Source organism: Muscardinus avellanarius, assembly GCF_963383645.1.
Source record: "Muscardinus avellanarius genome assembly, chromosome: 1".
Lineage (NCBI taxonomy): Eukaryota > Metazoa > Chordata > Mammalia > Rodentia > Gliridae > Muscardinus > Muscardinus avellanarius.
This window is the reverse complement of record NC_137786.1, coordinates 65,136,615-65,155,764: the sequence shown is the minus strand read 5'-3', so window position 1 is coordinate 65,155,764 and position 19,150 is coordinate 65,136,615. Positions and strand designations below refer to the sequence as shown.

The 19,150-nt window shown below is 39.3% G+C and overlaps 1 pseudogene across 1 annotated transcript in view; it reads right to left on the bottom strand.

Annotated features, from left to right (window-relative positions):
- Positions 1 to 2,757: 2,757 nt before the first annotated feature.
- Positions 2,758 to 19,150, bottom strand: part of LOC308270037 (programmed cell death protein 7-like) — a 32,055-nt pseudogene continuing 15,662 nt past the window's right edge. The window contains exon 2 of the transcript in view: positions 2,758 to 3,631. The product of the transcript in view is annotated as a programmed cell death protein 7-like (transcript). The remainder of the gene's footprint in view (positions 3,632 to 19,150) is intronic.

Below are 19,150 nucleotides of genomic sequence, written 5' to 3'. Positions count from 1 at the left end.
CTTTGTCTAATGCACATATCTTAAATAAATATTTAAGTATTAAAATTTCATTTTTTAATTTTAATTTTTTATTTTTAATTGTTTTTGGGGGAAGGATTAATTTTTGTTTTTTATACATTTATTTATTTATTTATTTTCAGAAAAAATATATCCTAACATGAAATATGAACTCTAAAGACCCAAAACAATCTCGAAAAAGAACACAGCTAGAAGATACATATTTTCTGATTTCAAGCCTTATAAAGCTATAATAATTGAAACAGTGTAGTACTGCTATAAAGGCAGATATATAAACCAGTGGAGTAAAATAAAAAGCCTAGAAATAAATTCTTCCATATATGGTCAAGTTATTTTTGACAAGGTTTCCAAGAACATTTGGTGAAGGAAATAATAATCTTTTCACCAAATATTGTTGAAAATAATAATTACATGAAAAAGAATAAAATTGGACCCTTACCTAATACTATATACAAATATTAACTCAAAATAGATAAAACACCTAAATGTAAATCTTAAGACTATAAACTTTTAGAAGAAAATCTGTGTCATAAAACTTCACAACACTGAAATTGGAAGTGATTTCTTGGATATGATTCCAAAGGTACAAGTAACAAAAGAATAAACAAACTTCCTAAAAAATAAAAAATTGTACATCCAACGACAATGTAAACAGAGTTGAAAGTTACTGATGGAATGAGATAAAATATTTCCAAATGCTATATCTGAAGGTATATTAATATTCCAAATACAGATCCTAAAAATTAGCAACAATAAACGCAAACAATACAATTTAGAAATAGGTAAAAGACTAAAATAGATAATGAATCTCCAAAGATTTTTATGACCAATAAACACATGAATATCACTCATCATTATCATAATATAACTAATCTTTAAGAAAATATAAATAAAAACTATAGTGAAATACTACTTCACTTTTGTTAGGATGGCTACTTAACATGAATTACCTTGCTCCAGTCCTTTACCTTGAGTTTGTTACTATCTTTACTTGTAAAGTGTGTTTCTTATAAGCAGAAGATGGATGGATTCTGGTTTTTAATCCATGTTGCCACTTTATGTCTTTTTATTGGGGAATTGAGGCCATTACATTCAGTGTGATTATTGAGAGATAACTTTTAATTCCTAACATGTGAAGATTTTATTTCTGTTTGAAATACGGTTTATTCTTCTTTGCTTAGTTGTCTGCTGGATGGAAAGTCTTGTTTTTCTGGTTCTGGTGCATATTATCTATTTCTTCTTTGTAGTTAATCTCTGAGTATTTTCTCTAGTGCTAGTTTTGAAGACATAAATTCCTTCAGTTTCTGTTTGTCATGGAAGCTTCTTATTTCCCCATCTAATTTGATAGTTAGTTTTGCTGGATAGGAAATTTTTGGCTGGAAGTTGTTTTCTTTCAGAGTTTGGAATATGTTACTCCAAGCCCTTCTGGCTTTTATGACTTGGTTTGGGAAGTCTGGAGTGATTCTAATTGGTTTGCCTCTGAATGTCACTTGGCCTTTTGTTTTTGTTGCCTTTAAGATTCTCTGCTTGGCTTCCACATTGGTCATTTTGACAGTTATGTGGCGTGGGGAACCTCTTCTCTAATCCTGTCTAAAGGGAGTTCTATAAGTTTTCTGGACCTGTGTATCGACCTCTTGCTCTATGTTTGGAAAATTTTCTGCTATTATTTCTTTGTTTTTGTTTTTTTTTCAAACTAAAAAATAAAGATATTTATTTAGCTTTTAAAAATTAAACAACAAAATTGGCAAAACAAAACAAAATAAAACAAAAATGAACATGTTATATGACTGATCATCTCCAAGTACAATAGCATTTATTAATAAATATAAAAAATAAACTTTAACATTTTTATTTGCTTTTTCCCTAACTTTGACAAAATGGATGTCTGTGGAAGCTTGAGTTCCTCAGAAAATTCCACAGCTACAGTCGCTCCTACAACATGAAAAGGGAGATTACGATCTTGTCCCCATAGAGAAATACATTTTTATACTTGGAGGTTCTGAACTAGATTCTTAGGAACTTCAAAAACAGGTGGTTTCATTAGGATGGGGAACACGAGGAAAATACAGCCATTCTCCAGTAAAACATGATCCAATCTGGGTCCTGGTACTCAGTTTTGAAGTTCTCCACATCACCACTGACTAGGCTACAGCCTTTTCTGGCAGCCCAGCCTACAGCCACTGCCATCTCCCTAACAAGCAGCCTCCAAGCTGCACCAAAACTAGGATTAACAAGACTGAGAGTGACAGTGTTGACTTTTACTCCTGGGAGTCAGGGGGCTCTCTGGACAGGAAGGGATGTAGGTTTCTGCATCAAGCTTCCTTTTACACTCAGTACTGGTGAAGGGCTACTAAAGCTACTCAGAGCACACCTGTACTGAGAGCATTTGAGTGTATTAAGTATACTTACCCATCAACATAAAGAGAAGCTGGACTAAATATGTCACTCTGGACCGAGCCCCTCAAAACAGAGACAAATTGGTGAACCAAGGCCACTGCCTGTGGTAATAACCTCAGTTCACCTAGGTCCTTTTCTGAAGAACCGTATTAATCTATTAATCTCCTGATTCAAGAGGCACCTCTGGCCAGGACAGAACACAAAAGAAAGCATAACTTCGGGCTCTGGCAATGCCACATACAGTTTAGAAGTTGTGACTTAATCTGCAGCACAAGATGGCACCGTTGCTAATATTTAGAGCTGGAAAGAGCGTTGGCTGGACCATCTCCTGGAGCGACTTTCCTAATACAGCTTAATGGCGGTCGCCCAGATGTCGTTGCTGGGGAGCAGGGGAAGGACCCATCCTTGGGGAATGAAGTTGCCTTTGGGATGATCAGATGGCACCAGGTAATGATTCCAATCATGCCTTATCTGGATGAGCGCTGGCAGGGAATGCTCAGCTTGGAGGTAATACTGCCAGAAAGGCTCCAAAAGGTGAGCAAGTGGGAACTCGTCTGGCTCCCCAAATAATTTGGATTCTATTTCACATTTCTGAAGTAAAATTTTCTCTTTTTCTTTTCTCTGTTTCTTTTCCATTTCTCTTTTCTTCTCTTTTTCCTGTTCTCCTTCCAACATAACTCTGAGGGCTCTCTCTTCAGCTTCATACAGTTCAGAGCGCTTTTTGATGACCTTCCTTAGGCATTGAAGATGGTTCTCAAAAGTCTCATCTGCTGAGGCTGGAGGACATACCCCTTTCCTTGCCGCAGCCTCTTCCCTTAGTTTCCTCAATTTTTCCAAAGCTGGAAGAATGTCCACCATTCTTGTTTTTTCCTCACTTCAGATAAGACACCAGCAGCAGCAGCCTTGAGTTTCTGCTCCCGCTTCTTCTCCTCCACCTCCTGCATGCACTTGACCCTCCAGTGGTCAATCTCCTGCCGCCTGCCGCCCCCCCCCTCCACCTCCCGCTTGGCCTTGTGTTCCCCGCAGTCGGCGGCACCAGATCCTCTCCAGCCTCCACCGAGCCTTGCCCACATAGGCGGCCTGGGACAGTGGCTGCAACTAACTGCTCCACCAGCTCGGTGTGCAGTGACCAGGCCTGTGCATGCAGTAGGGCCCAGGCTGTGCCGACAGCCTTGGCCTCCCGCAGGGCCTCACCCAGGCCGCACAATCGCTGCAGCTATTATTTCTTTGAAGATATTATTGATCCCTTTGGTTTCACCTTCTTTTCCCTCCTCTATTCCAATTATTCTTAGGTTAGCTCTCTTAAAATGGGCCCATATTTCTTCAATGTCAGATTCCTGCTGTTGGATTTTTTTTTTTTTGGTTATAATTTATGCATTCGTTTTTGGAGTGATCATCTTCTATAAGGGAGATTCTATTCTCCAAATGGTCTAATCGGTTGTTTATACCTTGAATTGATGCCTTTACTTCAATGATTGCATCTTTTATTTCTTTTAGACTCTCTCTAAATTCTTTTCAAAGGTCCTGTATTATTTCTACAGTTATATTCCTGATTTGATCTTCTGGAGATCTCTGAATTTCTGTGTTATCAGTTCTGATATTATGGGGTTATAGGTGTTCATTGCTCTATTGTTGTTCCTCTTTCCCATATTTTCAGAAGTTTGTGTCTTCTCTGGGTTCTTCCCTGGGTCACCACGACTTCACTTATGGTGCTCTGGATCTCGAGTTTGTGGTAATCTCAGCCACCACTACTCCTTTCCTGGGTTGTATCGTAAAGTCTCAGACCCAGGGAGTTAATCGATGCTACGAGAGACTGTGAGGGTGCCGAGCTGGGCGTTTTCCCACGGGGAGCTGCCACTAGGGTGTGGTATCTTTGCCAGCACTACTCCTTCACTGGGTTGAACTGCAAAATCTCAGACCCAGGGAGATTATCAAAGCTGCGCAAGTCCCTATGGGTGCAGTGCTGGGATTTCTCCTCTAGGGGCCGCAATTTCACTTACAGTTATTGTGCATGCTGATCTGGAGCTGTTGTAGGCGTGGTGAACTCGCCACTGCTGCTGGCATATGGTGCCGCTGCCATGCCCTCGGCCATGAGGCTGGCATATTTCTTTTCTGGTTTTGAACTCCGTTCTGAGTCCCTGGAAGGCGTCATGAGCTTGACCACTGGGAGTTTTAGACGTTCTTTGTGCTGAAAGAACTGCTGAATTACACCCGAATGATCTGCAGCTGCTCACTTCAGCTCCTTTTTTAACTTTCTTCCCTGGAGCCTGGTGCTGTGAGGGAAGATGGCGCCGGTGCAGCTCTGCCACCACAATGCGGGCTTTTTTTTTTTTTCTGGTCTTTGGTTATTCTTCTAGTCTCTTTTTCTCTGTCCCTTGTGTTTACATTTTTTATTTCTCTGCTGATAGTGTTTTCTAGCTATGAAAAGCACTGATTTTGTGGCAATAGAGATCAAGTGTTAGCAGGACTCGTAAATGCTGCTTCTCTCGTTTACCATCTTCCCGGAAGTCCATTTTATTAACCTTTATAAAGAACTATTGTCAAAACCAAAATCATAAGAATAATTTTAGAAAGCACATTTTTGTATTTATAGATTATTTTAATTTTTTTTTTTTTGCGGTACTGTAGATAGAGCCCATGAGAATTCTATCTCTAAGCTATACCTCAAGCCCTATTTTTAGTCTTTATTTTGAAACAGGGTATCATTGAGTTGCAACGGGCCTCACTAAGTACCTGAGGCTGTCCGCAAACCATGATCCTCCTGTCCCAGCCTCTCAAATGCTGGGATTACAAGCTATTTTGATCTTTTATAATTCATTAATGTCTACAACTTTTATTAATTTGAAGTTTATTTTACAATTATTTTTAAAGATTCTTAAGATAGATGCTTAGATTTTGTTTTTAATTCTCCTAATACAAAAGCATTTACATTAAGAATTGGCCTCTAAATATAGGAGCCACTCTCATGTGTTTTATCTCATTATCATTAAGGTCCAAATGATCTATAATTTTCATTTTAGTTTTTCTGACCCAGTAGTTATTTAGTAGAGCTGCTCTTTTTAAAACTTCTAAGTGATTATAATTTACTGCACTTTGTGATCTAAGAATATAGCCAATAAAATTATACTTTATGCAGCATTTTACTTTTGACTTAAAATATGATTCATTTTAGGGGTAAATATTTTATGTCATTGTCAAAAGGGTAAATATCTACTGCTCATCTGGTATTTATATGTTACATTTTTATAAAATAAAATATATTAACTATGTTTAATGAGTTTAGTGGCAGATTTGAGCTAGCAGAAGAATGAAGAATGATTCAGTCAATTGAAATTACCTAGACTAAGAAATAGGGGGAAATGAGAATGAAGAAAAATAAACAAATCTTAAGAGACTTTGGTGCACCATCAAGCATACCACTATGTATTTAATGAGAGTCCTAAAGAACAAGGAGAAAGAAAGGAAGGTAGGAAGGATGGAAAGAAGAAAGGAACAAAAAGAAAGAAATAATGGCTGAAAACCAACTAAATTTGGTGAAAAAGCATTAAGCTACACACACAAGAAATTCAATGAACTCCAAATAAACTCAGACATGTAAACAAGACACATTACAAAAAAAAGTCAAAAGATGAAGACAAGAGACTCCTGAAAACAACAAAAGTATAAGAGACACAACAAAATCTACAACTGACTTCTCATTAGAAACTATGGAGGCCAGAGGGCAGCAGAAGACATACTCAAAATGCTGAAAGAAAGGCTGTCAACATAGAATTATATATGTAGCAAAACTCTTCTTCAAAAATGAGAATTTCCTACATTTCCAGGTTTAAAAAAAAAGAAAGAAAACTTCTCATTGGCACATTTGCCTTGTAAAGAACTGTAAAGGCAATCTGTACTGAAACAAAAGGAAAAGAACACCATGCAGTAACTTAAACTCACCTGGAGAAACAAAACCACATAGGTAGATATAAAAATAGAATTTTCTGTAACTCTTTTCTGATTTAAGAGAAAATTACATAGACAATTACATAAAATTATAAAATTATGTTCATAATTATGAGAATATAATATATAAATAAGTAATCTATGTGCCTGTAATAACACAAAGGAAGGGGGTGGGACCAAAGTTTTCATAGACTATTAAAATTATTGATCCAAGCCAGGCGTGGTGGCGCACGCTTGTAATCCCCGCGCTTGGGAGGCTGAGACAGGAGGATCGCACAGGTTCAAAGCCAGCCTCAGCTACTTAGTGAGACCCTGTTTCTAATAAAATAGAAAATATGTCTGGGAGTATAGCCCGGAGGTAGAAAGCCTCTGGGTTCCACCCCCAGTGCCACCAAAAAAAAAAAATTATTGATCCAAACTAGGTTTGTTCTATTAACACATATTAGTTAGACAAATTAATGGATTTCGTTTTGACATTTCCATTCATGCATATATCAGTGCAGTGATTGCGTCCACCCTCCCTCTACCCTGTCAGGCCTTCCCTCTGTCCCTCCTTCCTACCGTCCCTTTCCCATAAATAGTCTCTCTTCTACTTTCTACTTTCAGGTCAATGTGTGTGTGCCTGAGTGGTGTGTGTGAGTGTGTGTGTGTGTGTGTGTGTGTGTGTGTGTGTGTGTGTGAGTGTGTGTGTGTGTGTGTGTGTGTGTGTGTGTGTGTGTGTGTGTTGGGAGGGAGACTACTGGGAACTGAACCTAGAAGCATTCCATCTCCCAGCTACACACCCAACCTTTTTATTGTTTTGAAACAGGCCTTGCTAAACTGTTGAAAGTCTTGCTAAGTTTGGCTTGAACCTGCAATCATCCTATCTCAGCCTCCCAAGTGTTGAGGATTACAGGTATTTGCTACCAACCCAGTTGAAGCTGTTTTTTTTGTTTTGTTTTTTTGTTTTTTTGTTTTTTTGTGTTTTTTTTTTTTTTTTTTTTGCGGTACTGGGAATCCAGAGGCATTCTATCTCTAGACCCCTAGACCAGTTGAAGCTTTTTAATGTGATGTAATTCTGTTTTTCAACTCTTACTTTTATTTTCTTGAACTATTGAGTTATATCCAGGAAATTTTTGTCTGTGGCAATATCTTAAAAGTGTATCCCCTACTTTTTTTTCTAGTAGTTTCAAAGTTTAAGGTCTTCTATTTAGGTCTTTTATTCATATTGGGTTGATTCTTATACAGAATAAGAGTGATCTGGTTTCAATTTTCTACATGTTGATAATCCAGTTTTCCCAGTACAATTTTGTTGAAGAGGCTTTTTCCAATTTATGTAATCAGTAACTCTAGAGGTGTGAATTTATTTCTAGGCCCTCTAATTCTATTTTGTTGGGTCTTTCTTTCTTTCTTTCTTTCTTTCTTTCTTTCTTTCTTTCTTTCTTTCTAGTACTGGGGATTAAATCCAGGGGCATTTTACCTCTGAGCCACACCCCAGCCCTATTTTTATTCTTTATTTTGAAACAGAATCTCATTAAGTTGTGGAGTATCCCATTAAGTAGCTGAAGCTGGCCACAAACCCACAATACTCCTGTCTCAACCTCCCAAGTACTGGGATTACAGGTATGTACCACACCACTGGGCACTATGCTGTTTTTATTATATCTCTGCAGTATGTTTTGAAATTGGGTCTTGTGATACCTAAAGCATTGTTCTTTTTGATCAAGACTGCTTTGGCTATTGGAATCTTTTGAGCTTCCATATCAATTTTAGAAGTGTTTTCAATTTCTGTGAAGAAAGTCATTGGTACTTTGATGGCAATTACATTGAATCTATAGATTATTTGAGGCCATTTTAACATTATTATTTTTTCCAGTCCATGAACATGGAGGTATTTCTATCTTCTAGTGTCGTCTTTAATTCCTTTCTTCTGTGTTTTGTAAATTTTTTTTCAGTACTAGAGATTGAACCCAAGGTCTTTCTACCTCTGAGCTACACCCTTAGCCCTAATTTCAATTCTTTATTTTGAAATAGGGTCTCGGTAAGTTGCAGAGGGCCTCACTAAGTAGGGAGGCTGGCCACGAATCTGTGATCCTCCTGTTTCAGCCTCTCAAAAACTAGGATTACAAGAGTGTGCCACCATGCCCCGCTAGTATTTTATAAATTTTATTATAGATGTTTTTCCACATCTTTAATTAGGTCTATTCCTAAGTATTTTATTTTTTGAGACTATTGTGAGTGAGATTACTTTTCTGATTTCTTTCTCAGAAAATTCATTACTGATATACAGAAAAACTACTGAATTTTATATATTGATTTTTTTCAGTACTGGGGATTGAACCTAGGGGCATTCTACATCTAAGCTATACCCCCAGACTTTTAAATTTTTTATTTTGAAACATGGTCTCACTAAGTTGTTGAGGTTAGCCTTGAACCTAAATTCTGTCTCAATCTCCCAAGTACTGGGTTTACAGGTGTGTGCCACTGTATGTATCTTATATATTAAAATTTTTTATCTTAGTACTTTGCTGAATTTGTTTATCAGTTCTGTTCATCAGTCTTTTGGTGGTGTCTTAGGGTTTATATAATCTACAAACAGGGATAATTTGACTTTTTCTTTTCCTATCTGTATCCCTTTTTACTTCTTTCTCTTGCCTAATTGCTCTAGTTATAATTTCTAGAATGATATTGAATACGAGTAGACACTCTTTCTTGTCCCTGATATGAGAAGAAATGTTTTCAGTTTTTCCCCATTTAGTATGTTGTGGGCTATGGGTTTGTCATATGAACCTTCTATACCTAATTTATTCAGGGATTTTATCATGAAGAGATGTTGAATTTCTTCAAAACGTTTTCTATGTATATGAAAATTACCATGTGATTTTTATCCTTGATTCTATTTATGTGCTCTATAAGGTTTATTGATTTGTGTATTGTTGGATCATTCTGGAAATCTCTAAATAAAACCATCTTGGTCTTGGTTTATTATCTTCTTAGGTATTGTTGAGTTAGATTTGCAAGTATTCTATTGAGAGATTTTGCATCTATCTTCATCAGAGATATTGGTCTATTGCTTTCTTTTGTTGTGTCGTTATCAAGCTTTGGCAATAGGGTAATGCTTGTTACAGTAAGATGTAGCCGTGGGTTCTTGTTCTTAGCTATGTGTAGAAAACAATGGCCAGAACTCCTCTTTTTTGGCTGTAAGCTTAAGCGATATTATTATTATTACAAAGATAGAAAGATAGAAACAGAACTTAGTACTACATCATAGAGAGTGACATAGTGGACTTGAAAATAAGTCACTGAAGTTGTTGGATACAGAACAGTTTTATACCAATAATCTTCTGGCCCAACTAGATCCACCCTTTCTCAGGGCAGGTCTTTGGATGTGGAGATTCCTTCCTGTAGGCCTGCCCTGTCTCGGTACAGACCCCAAGCCTTTTGTTCCTCCCCAAAATGTGTTAATTGATTATTGGACTCAGAGATCTCTTGAAGGCTTGTGGCATTCTCCTACATCCTTCTTATGGCATCCCCCCACATCCTTGGGGAAATTTGCTTGTCTTTAAAGTGGGGTATGGGTTTGTCATATATAGCCTTGCTATGTTGAGATATGAACCTTTTATACCTAATTTATTCAGGGATTTTATCATGAAGGATGTTGAATTTCTTCCTGGGTTCCCTATATTTTCTTGGTAATCACCCTTGGTGCCTACCCGGCTGGATGCCTGAAACTCTGTTAGGTCCCTTCCTGCCCGCACCCAAGCTCTGGTTTTCTTATACCAAAGCTATTTTCAAATACATTTGCAGCCATTCCCCAATACTGGCACATTAATACCAAAGTTATTTTTAAGTACATTTTGAAGCCATTTCCCAATACTGGTACATACTGGCTTCTTAGAATGAGTTTAGGAGTCCTCCCTGTTCTATTTTATGCAATAGTTTGAGGAGCATTCGTGTCACTTCTTCTTTTAAAATTTGGCAAATTCAGCAGTGAATCTATCTGGTCCTGAGTTTGTCTTTGCTGAGAAACTTTTATCACTGCTTCTTTATCATTACTTGTTAGTCTACTTAGGTTTTTTAAATATCTTCTTGGTTCCATTTTGGTAGGTCATATAAATTTAGAAATTTGTCTATTTCTTCAAGATTTTTCCAATTTATAGTTATAATTTTTCTAAATATTCTCCAATGATCCTTTGATTTTCAGCATTATATTATGTAATTTTTTCTTTTCAATTCTAATTTTATTTTAAAGTCTTACCTCTCTCTTTCTTTTCCTACTTTATTATTTATTTATTTATTTATTTATTTTGCGGGTCTGGGGATGGAACCCAGAGGCATTTTTTTTATTAATTTATTTTTTAAATTGGTGCATTGTAGTCATATATCAATCACATTGGAGTACAAGACTTGAGAGGATATATAAGCACACATCATCCAATTAGCCCTCCTCCAGCCCCCATCCCATTCCCTCCCCCTCCCTCCATCCCATGCTTTGGTGATTTACTTTGATACATTTGTTTATGTACCTCCTGCGTTTTAAAGAGGCTCCGTCCTCCAGTATTACATACCCTCTGATTGGTCACATTAGTTGCTTCACTATAGGGCCCTTTCTATAGCTCAACCTCTTCCTGTTGCCCTTTTCCTCCTAGTTATTGCTGATTAAGAGAAGTGTCTGATTTATATTTTCTGCGATATTTCTCTGTGCATGCTGCATTGCAAGTACCGATCCCACTCTTGATGGTCCCAGTAGTGGCCTGGCTACTCAGTGGACTGATCCAGACCTCGCTGGCTCAAGCAGCAGCCTTGCCTCATGGGAGGCCCCAGTTCTGTTCTCGCTGGCACCTGCACTGGTCTAACCCCTAAGCTGGCTTTGGTCCCGGCCTTGGAGGCCGCAGGAGTGAACTTGCCTCACGCCAGGCTCCGATGCTGGCCATTGGCCCCTGAACCGGCCTAACCCCTTGGCAGGATTCCAATCCCGGCCTTGGAGGCCCCAGCACCAGCCTAGCCTCACGGCAGGCTCCAATGCCGGCCATGTTGGCCCCAGCACCGGCCTAACCCCTCAGCAGGTTCCGTTCCCGGGTTAGGAGGCCCCAACACTGGTCATGTCTCACGGCAGGCTCCGATGCCGGCCTCGCTGGCCCCAGCACAGGCCTAACCCCTCGGCAGGCTCTTATCCCGGCCTCGGAGGCCCCAGCACCGGCCTTGCCTTATGGCAGGCTCTGATGCCGGTCTCGCTGGCCCCAGCACCAGCCTAACCCCTCGGCAGGCTCTTATCCCAGCCTTGGATGCCCCAGTACCGGCTTTGCCTCAAGGCAGGCTCTGATCCTGGCCTCGGAGGCCCCAGCACCGGCCTTGCCTTACAGCAGGCTCCGATGCTGGCCTCGCTGGCCCCAGCACCGGCCTAACCCCTCGGCAGGCTCTTATCCTGGCCTCGGAGGCCCCAGTACCGGCCTTGCCTCACGGCAGGCTCCGATGCCGGCCTCGCTGGCCCCAGCACCGGCCTAACCCCTTGGCAGGCTCTTATCCCGGCCTCGGAGGCCCCAGCACTGGCCTTGCCTCACGGCAGGCTCCGATGCCGGCTCCCAGAGGCATTTGACCTCTGAGCTACACCCCCTGCCCAATTTTTTATTATTTATTTTGAAACAGGGTCTCACTGAGTAGTGGAGGGCCTCACTAAGTAGCTGAGGCTGTCCGCGAACTGCGATCCTCCAGTCTCGGCCTCCGAAATGCTGAGATTACAAGCATGTGCCACCACACCCGGCTTCTTTTCCTACTTTCATTAAGGGTTTTTCCATGTTGTTTATTTTGTAAAGAACTAATTTTTGTTTCATTGATGTTTTGTATTGTTGTTTTAGTCTCTATTTTTTAAATTTCTGCTTTGATTGTTATATTTATTTCCTTCTAATGATTTTGGGTTTAGCTAGTTCTTGTTTTTGCTAAGACCTTGAGATGCATCATTAGAATATTATTTATTTATTTGAGATCTCTCTGTTTTTGTTTGTTTAATTTTTACATAGGTAAGACCAGGTAATGGACCATAGGTATGGACCAGGTGCCATAGAAAAAGAACCTCAGGCATCAGGACAGGGAGCACATTCTGAAATCCCTTTTCTAGGCGTTGCTTCTTTATCTCAGCTATTGCTCTTTTCAGTTTCCCAAGACCCCCTTCTCACCCTAGGACCCAAGTGGTCTGTGCTCTCAATTGCCCTTTGCAGATACAGGCAGAAGAAATAGCGGCTACCACTCATTTATATATTTATTTCCTCAACTGATAGTTACTGCAGGAAAATTTCAGCTTGACATTGGACCTAAGAGCTTTAAAATATTTAAAAATCATACACATGGCTATTCCTACCGCTTTGTCTATGCCTACCAGTAGCAACTGAGCTTTTGGTTTAAGCAAAACAGATGGCCGGATATCAAGTGCTAAGAGTATGTATGCTTTTCATGAAATAGGGTTAGAAGATATGTGCAGTCATTGATTTGACACGCGACGCATGACTATTCAGTCCTGTTAAATCTCCCTGGCAGTGCTCCCTTTGGCTCTTTGGGAAAGTGCTTATCTACTATTTATAAAGATTGCGCTTTTTAATGCTATACCTTCCTTTCCCAAAACCTATTTATATATCACTAAATCAAGCTAGGCCAAGACACTACATTTTCATTTGATTCTGATTCTACATAATAATTTCCCATTGGAAACAACAATTATTTTATCAAGAAGAAACAGCTGCAAACACAGCAATTCCTCTGAACTACCATTAACTGAATGCTCCCTGCTGTCAAGCCAGATGTTTAGCTCTAAAAACTGGGCTTTCTGTTCAACACACAGAGGAAGCAGGGAGATGAGATGGAGCGGGCTGCACTGCCTGAAGGCAGCCCCTCCGCTGTGCCCCCAGCCCTGGTGGCAATGGCTTTCCACTGCTCCCTGTCTTGGACTCCACTCTCCCCGACCTTCTGCCCTACTTCCTCAGTAGTTCCCAGAAGCCAGTGGCGTGTACTGTTCATATCTATCATTCCAGAATATTCTATTGTTATAAAAAAAAAACCACAGAGAATCAAAATTATTAGTATCAAGCTGAATTCACAGCTTCCTTCCCTGTCTCCAGGAGCTCCGTAAAATTCTGGAGCTGTCATCCTCCAGGTATTATCTACTAGCCTTTCTCCAAGGCCTTATGAGAAAGATGGGGGAGGCAGGAAGGAAGCCTAGAGCTGCCACCCCTGGGTGATGGTGACAGGTTTTGGTTAGGAGTTGACAGTAAAAAGAAGGGTTGTTGTTTTTGTGTATGGGGGGGAGGGGAGACTGGAAATTGAACTCTGATTTACACTCCCAGACTTATTTTATTTGTGTTTTGAAATAGGTTCTCACTAAGTTGCTGAGGAGATTACTCAGTTTCTGACCTCCAACCTGAGATGCTGCTGTCCTCGTCCTCCACCACCTCCAGATGACAAAGGGAATTCTTAGGAGCCACTATTTTCATGTAAAAAATATGGAAAATGGCAGGGGCATATTCAGAGAACTGTTTAAAACATCATCTGTGCCTGCTAAAAATTGTGCTAATTATGATTTAAAAAATAAAAGGTAAATGCTTTTAACTGGGGGAAGAAGATGAAGAAATGAGCAGGAGTGTGAGAATGTTGATTTTTCTCATCTCACAAAGTAGGCAGTCACTGGGGATAAATACAATCCGAATGTGTATTAAAGAAAGAAAGAAAAAAGCTGGGCGTGGCGGCACACGCTTGTAATCCCAGCATTTGGGAGGCTGAGACAGGAGGATCACAGTTTGCGGACAGCCTCAGCTACTTAGTGAAGCCCTTTGCAACTCAGTGAGACCTTGTTTCAAAATAAAGAATTAAAAAAAAAAATAGGGCAGGGGATGTACCTTGGAGGTCAAATGCCCCTGGGTTCCATCCCCAGTACCGCAAAAAAAAAGAAAAAAGAAAAAAGAAAAAAAAAAGAAAAAAAAGAAAAAAAAATTCACAGTGAATCCAGACTTTTAGCATATTTAGAATTCTTTAGGAAAGCCAGGCGTGGTGGCGCACACTTGTAATCCCCGCGCTTGGGAGGCGGAGACAGGAGGATCGCGCAGGTTCGAAGCCAGCCGCGCTGGGTAAGAGACCCTGTTTCAAAAATATAAAATAGATCTGGTAGTGTAGCCTGGAGGTAGAAGGGCTTCCAGGAACCCCAGTACCACCAAAACAAAAAACAAAACAAAACAAAAAAGAATTTTTTAGGAAATAATATCTCCTGGTAGAGAAGTATTTATTCAGAGTTCAATGATCCTTCAGTTTCTCTGCAATTTTCCTTTCTTTTATTCAAGTAATTTTTTTTTTTTTTTGCGGTACTGAGAATGGAACCCAGGGGCAGTCTACCTCTGAACTATATCCCCAGCCCTATTTTTTATTCTTTATTTTGAAACAGGGTCTCACTGAATTGTAAAGGGCCTCACTAAGTAACAGTTGAGGCTGTCCTCGAATCGCAATCCTCCTGTCTCAGCCTCCCAAATGCTGGGATTACAAAGGTGCGCCACCACGCCTGGCTCAATTCAAGTAAATTTAATCTTAATATATTTATGTAAATCATATGACCCTATGTTTGTAGGATACCCAGTATCAGCATTATTCTTTTCCTCTATATTAACATTTGTTTATTCCATAGAAGTTTTATGAAGATGATAGCAGTAAAGTAAAGCAGAGAACTTAACAACCAAAAAATGGTTTCTGTAAATGTGCATTAAAAAGTATCATGGGCCAGGAGTGGTGGTGTGCGCTTGTAATCCCAGCATTTGAGAGGCTGAGAGAGGAGGATTGTGGTTAAAGGACAGACTCAGCTACTTAGTGAGGCTCTTTGCAACTCAGTGAGACCCTGTTTCAATATAAAGAGTAAGAAATAGGGCTGGGGTGCCTCTCAATGGTAGAATGCCCATGGGTTACATCTCCAGTACCAGAAAGAAAGAAAGAAAGAAAGAAAGAAAGAAAGAAAGAAAGAAAGAAAGAAAGAAAGAAAGAAAGAATCATGGACTAAGATTGTTATCTGTCTAAAGTTTAGCATAGAATGATTTAAAGAAATGGTAACAATAATCACTATATATAAGAAAAAGACTCTTATCAGGGACAAACTTTGTCCAAGGAAAAGACAATGTTAGAGGATTTCAAGATGCCCATGAAAATTATCCCAGGAGTGAAATAAAGGACAAGAAGGTCAAAAAGAGAACAGCTAGATAAGTAACAGGATCTAATATTTAACTGGTAACATAAACAAGCACACCATCTCAGGCTTCTTAAGTATATTCTATAAAATGGGTATCATGATTTATTTCTAGAGTAAGTAACAGAAGATGAAGAGAGTCCTGCAGAGTGAAATTCAGGTTCTTAAGATGGAGAATTATTATCAAGAACAGGGGTGTAATCAGTAAGGATCACTGCAGAACTGTTACCTCACACATGGCTCAGAATGTCTTCCATGAAGTAACAATCTATATACTCAGTATCGTATTTTCAAAACATAATATAAATGAATGAAAAGGAAATACAAAGGCATAAAGGCATACATGGAAAAATCACTCACTTTTCTTTATATTCTCATTCACCCTTCTCTTATTTTTTCTCTTCTTTCTTTTTTTTATCTTTTATTTTTTCTCTTTTTTATTATTTATTTATTTATTTATTTGCAGTACTGAGGATGAACCCAGGGGCATTCTACCTCTAAGTCACATCCCTAGACCTATTTTTAAATTATTATTATTCTTTATTTTGAAACAGTTTCATTGAGTTGCAAAAGGCCTCACTAAGTAGCTGAAGCTGTCCACGAACCTGGATCCTCCTGTCTCGGCCTCCCAAATGCTGGGATTACAAGTGTGTGCCACCACACCTGGCTTTATTTTTTCTTTCATTTGCTCATTTTAAAAAATCCTCTCTTCTTTTTTCTTTCTGGTTATTTTTCCTTGCAAATTCATTTATTATTAATTCTTTTCAATCAATATCTCTTTCTCTCTCAAGTAAATGTGCCCTTTTACACCCCTGATTTTTTAAAAAAATATCCATCTCTGTAGAACCCTCACTGGAATTAGGTGTAATTAGTTTAAATGGAACCTCTCCTCAAGATCATTTGCGAGAGCAGAAAGCTTCTGAAAACTATTTACCCCAATACTCTGGATGAAAAACTGCCTGTCACATTAGCCTTCCACTACCCACTCATGGCAGACAATCCACAGGAGGGGCCGTGGCTCCTGTCTTCCTAATTCCTCTCTTCCCTCATCTGTCTCTCAGAGCCAATACCACTGCCCTCTTTCATGGACCCACTATAATTATGTCAATGTACTCCCCTGTTTTTCAGTCTCTGTGCTTTCTTCCCATGGCTGCAAGATTATTTTTCCCAAAGTTAATCTGGCCCTTTCCCAGCTATGCTTTAAAACCCTTGAATAGGTCCCCATTACAGGGTAAAGTCTAAATGACCAGCACAGTGGGCTCTTTGTCATCTGATACCTATCTACTTCACTAAGCCTCACTTTTCTTAAAAGCACCCTCTCATCTCCTAAACTAAGCAATTTCAGTTCTTCCCAAACACTCTGGCACTGTACAAATAATAGATCTATGTCTTTGTTCACACATTTGCCTCTGTCAACTTCTGATTCATCTTCTAAGATTAGATTCAAAGGAATATATGAAAGACGTTTAATCTCACAGAAAGGGGAGTAGAAATAAATATACGTTTCTACCAACTGACCATCAAAATGTAAACTAATTTACAGTATTCTTTATACCAATAGGTATGGGGACACAGGTATTCTTCTACCAAATTGGTGGGTATACAGTGTTATGTGGGCTTTGAAAGACCCTGTGATACTATCATGATGTGTGTGTGTGTGTGTGTGTGTGTGTGTGTGTGTGTGTGTGTCTGGGGATGGAACCCAGGGGCATTCGACCTCCAAGCTACACCCCCTGCCCTATTTTTTATTCTTTATTTTGAAACCAGTTCTCACTGAGTTGCAGAGGCCCTCACTAAGTAGCTGAGGCTGTCTGCGAACCGCGATCATCCAGTCTCAGCCTCCTGAATGCTGGGATTATAAGCGTGCACCAACATGCCTGGCTTATCATGATTTTTTTTAAAACTAGCTATTCCACTCCTAATTATATAGTCTACAGAAATATACATGTACACAAAGATGTTCATGGATATTCATTTTGGTCCTTGTAATAGTGAAAATTGAGGGGGTAAATTTCTATCCATAGGGAATTGGCTAAAATATGGTAATCCCAATTTTTGAATTTTGATATATAAGTAGTACAGTGAAACAACTCCTAAAAAACTAAGTGAAAAACCAAACAATATTTATTTTATCATTTTTATACAATTATTTATTTATATGTTTATATACACATATACACAGATGCATGTATGTTATGTGCATATATGTGAATACAGGTAAATGTACAGAAAAAATTTTGAAAACATACATATGAAGTGTTAGAAATATTACTTCTAAGTAGAAAAATAATGAGAACAGTAATAAAAGATTTCTGCTGTTTAGGGATTTTGTATTTTTGTATTTAAAAAAATTGAGATATATTCATGTATATCTGTTTAAGACAATGTATATGCCTTTGGGGGGTTAATGGGGACTGAACACAGGGACATTTTACCTCCGAGCTACACCCCCAGCCCTTTTTAGTTTAGTTTTGTTTGTTTTTTAATGTTGAAACAGGGTCTCATTAAGTTGCTGAGCCAGGTGTGGTGGTGCACGCTTGTAATCCCAGCATTCGGGAGGCTGAGACAGGAGGATTGTGGTTCAAGGACAGCCTCAGCTACTTAGTAAGGCCCTTTGCAACTCAGTGAGACCCTGTTTCCGAATAAAGAATAAAAAGTAGGGCTGGGGGTGTAGCTTGGAGGTAGAATGCCTCTGGGTTCCATCATAGTACTACAAAAAAATAAAAATAAAAATAAAATAAATTACTGAGACTGTCTTCAAACCTATGATCCTCCTGAGGGAACAGAATGAAAACAGGTGACAAAAGGACAAAGCTCCAGCATCTCTTCCTCTCCACTTGGTCTCCACTTGGTCTCCACTTGGTCCTCTCTGTGCTCACCCATTCCCCTTTACCACTGCCACTTCAAACATCTCCACTTCAAACGTTGTACCTCTTACACCAAAGCTGGAACAACTACTGGAACACCTCTATCCAGAATTTTAAAAAAAGCTCCTTGAAGATGGAGCTTGTGCTATTTGCTTTTACAACCCTTGCTCCTGGGTCAGTCCCTGGGAAAGAGTAAGTGGGCATCAGGTGAATGAGCAAATCAATGGATGGATGGATGGATGGATGGATGGATGGATGGATGGATGGATACTCTCATAAAGAAAGCATGACTATGAAAATACAAAATAATTTCAATAGAAGATGCCCCCCACCTTGGGCTGGGGTAATAATGAACAGCACAGGCTTCAACAATTTGAGGGGAAATATTCTGTGCCAACTCCAGACAAAGCTCCATAATAGTCACATGAACTCAAAGGAACACACTCTAATGAAGACTCAACTCTGACATTAGCATGACTACCTGCTGGCATTCTTAACCGAAAGTGTGGACTTGTAAATTGCACCGGGTTTGTTGTTTTTTGTTTGTTTTGTGGTATTAGGGATTGAACCCAAGGGTGTTCAAGCTATACTCCAAGCTATACTCTCAGCTCTATTTTATTTTTTGTTTAAAAACTGGGTCTTGCGAAGTTGTGGAGTGCCTCACTAATTTGCTGAGGCTGGTCTTGAACCTGCAATCCTCTTGCCTCGGCCTCCCAAGTACTGGGATTCCAGGCAT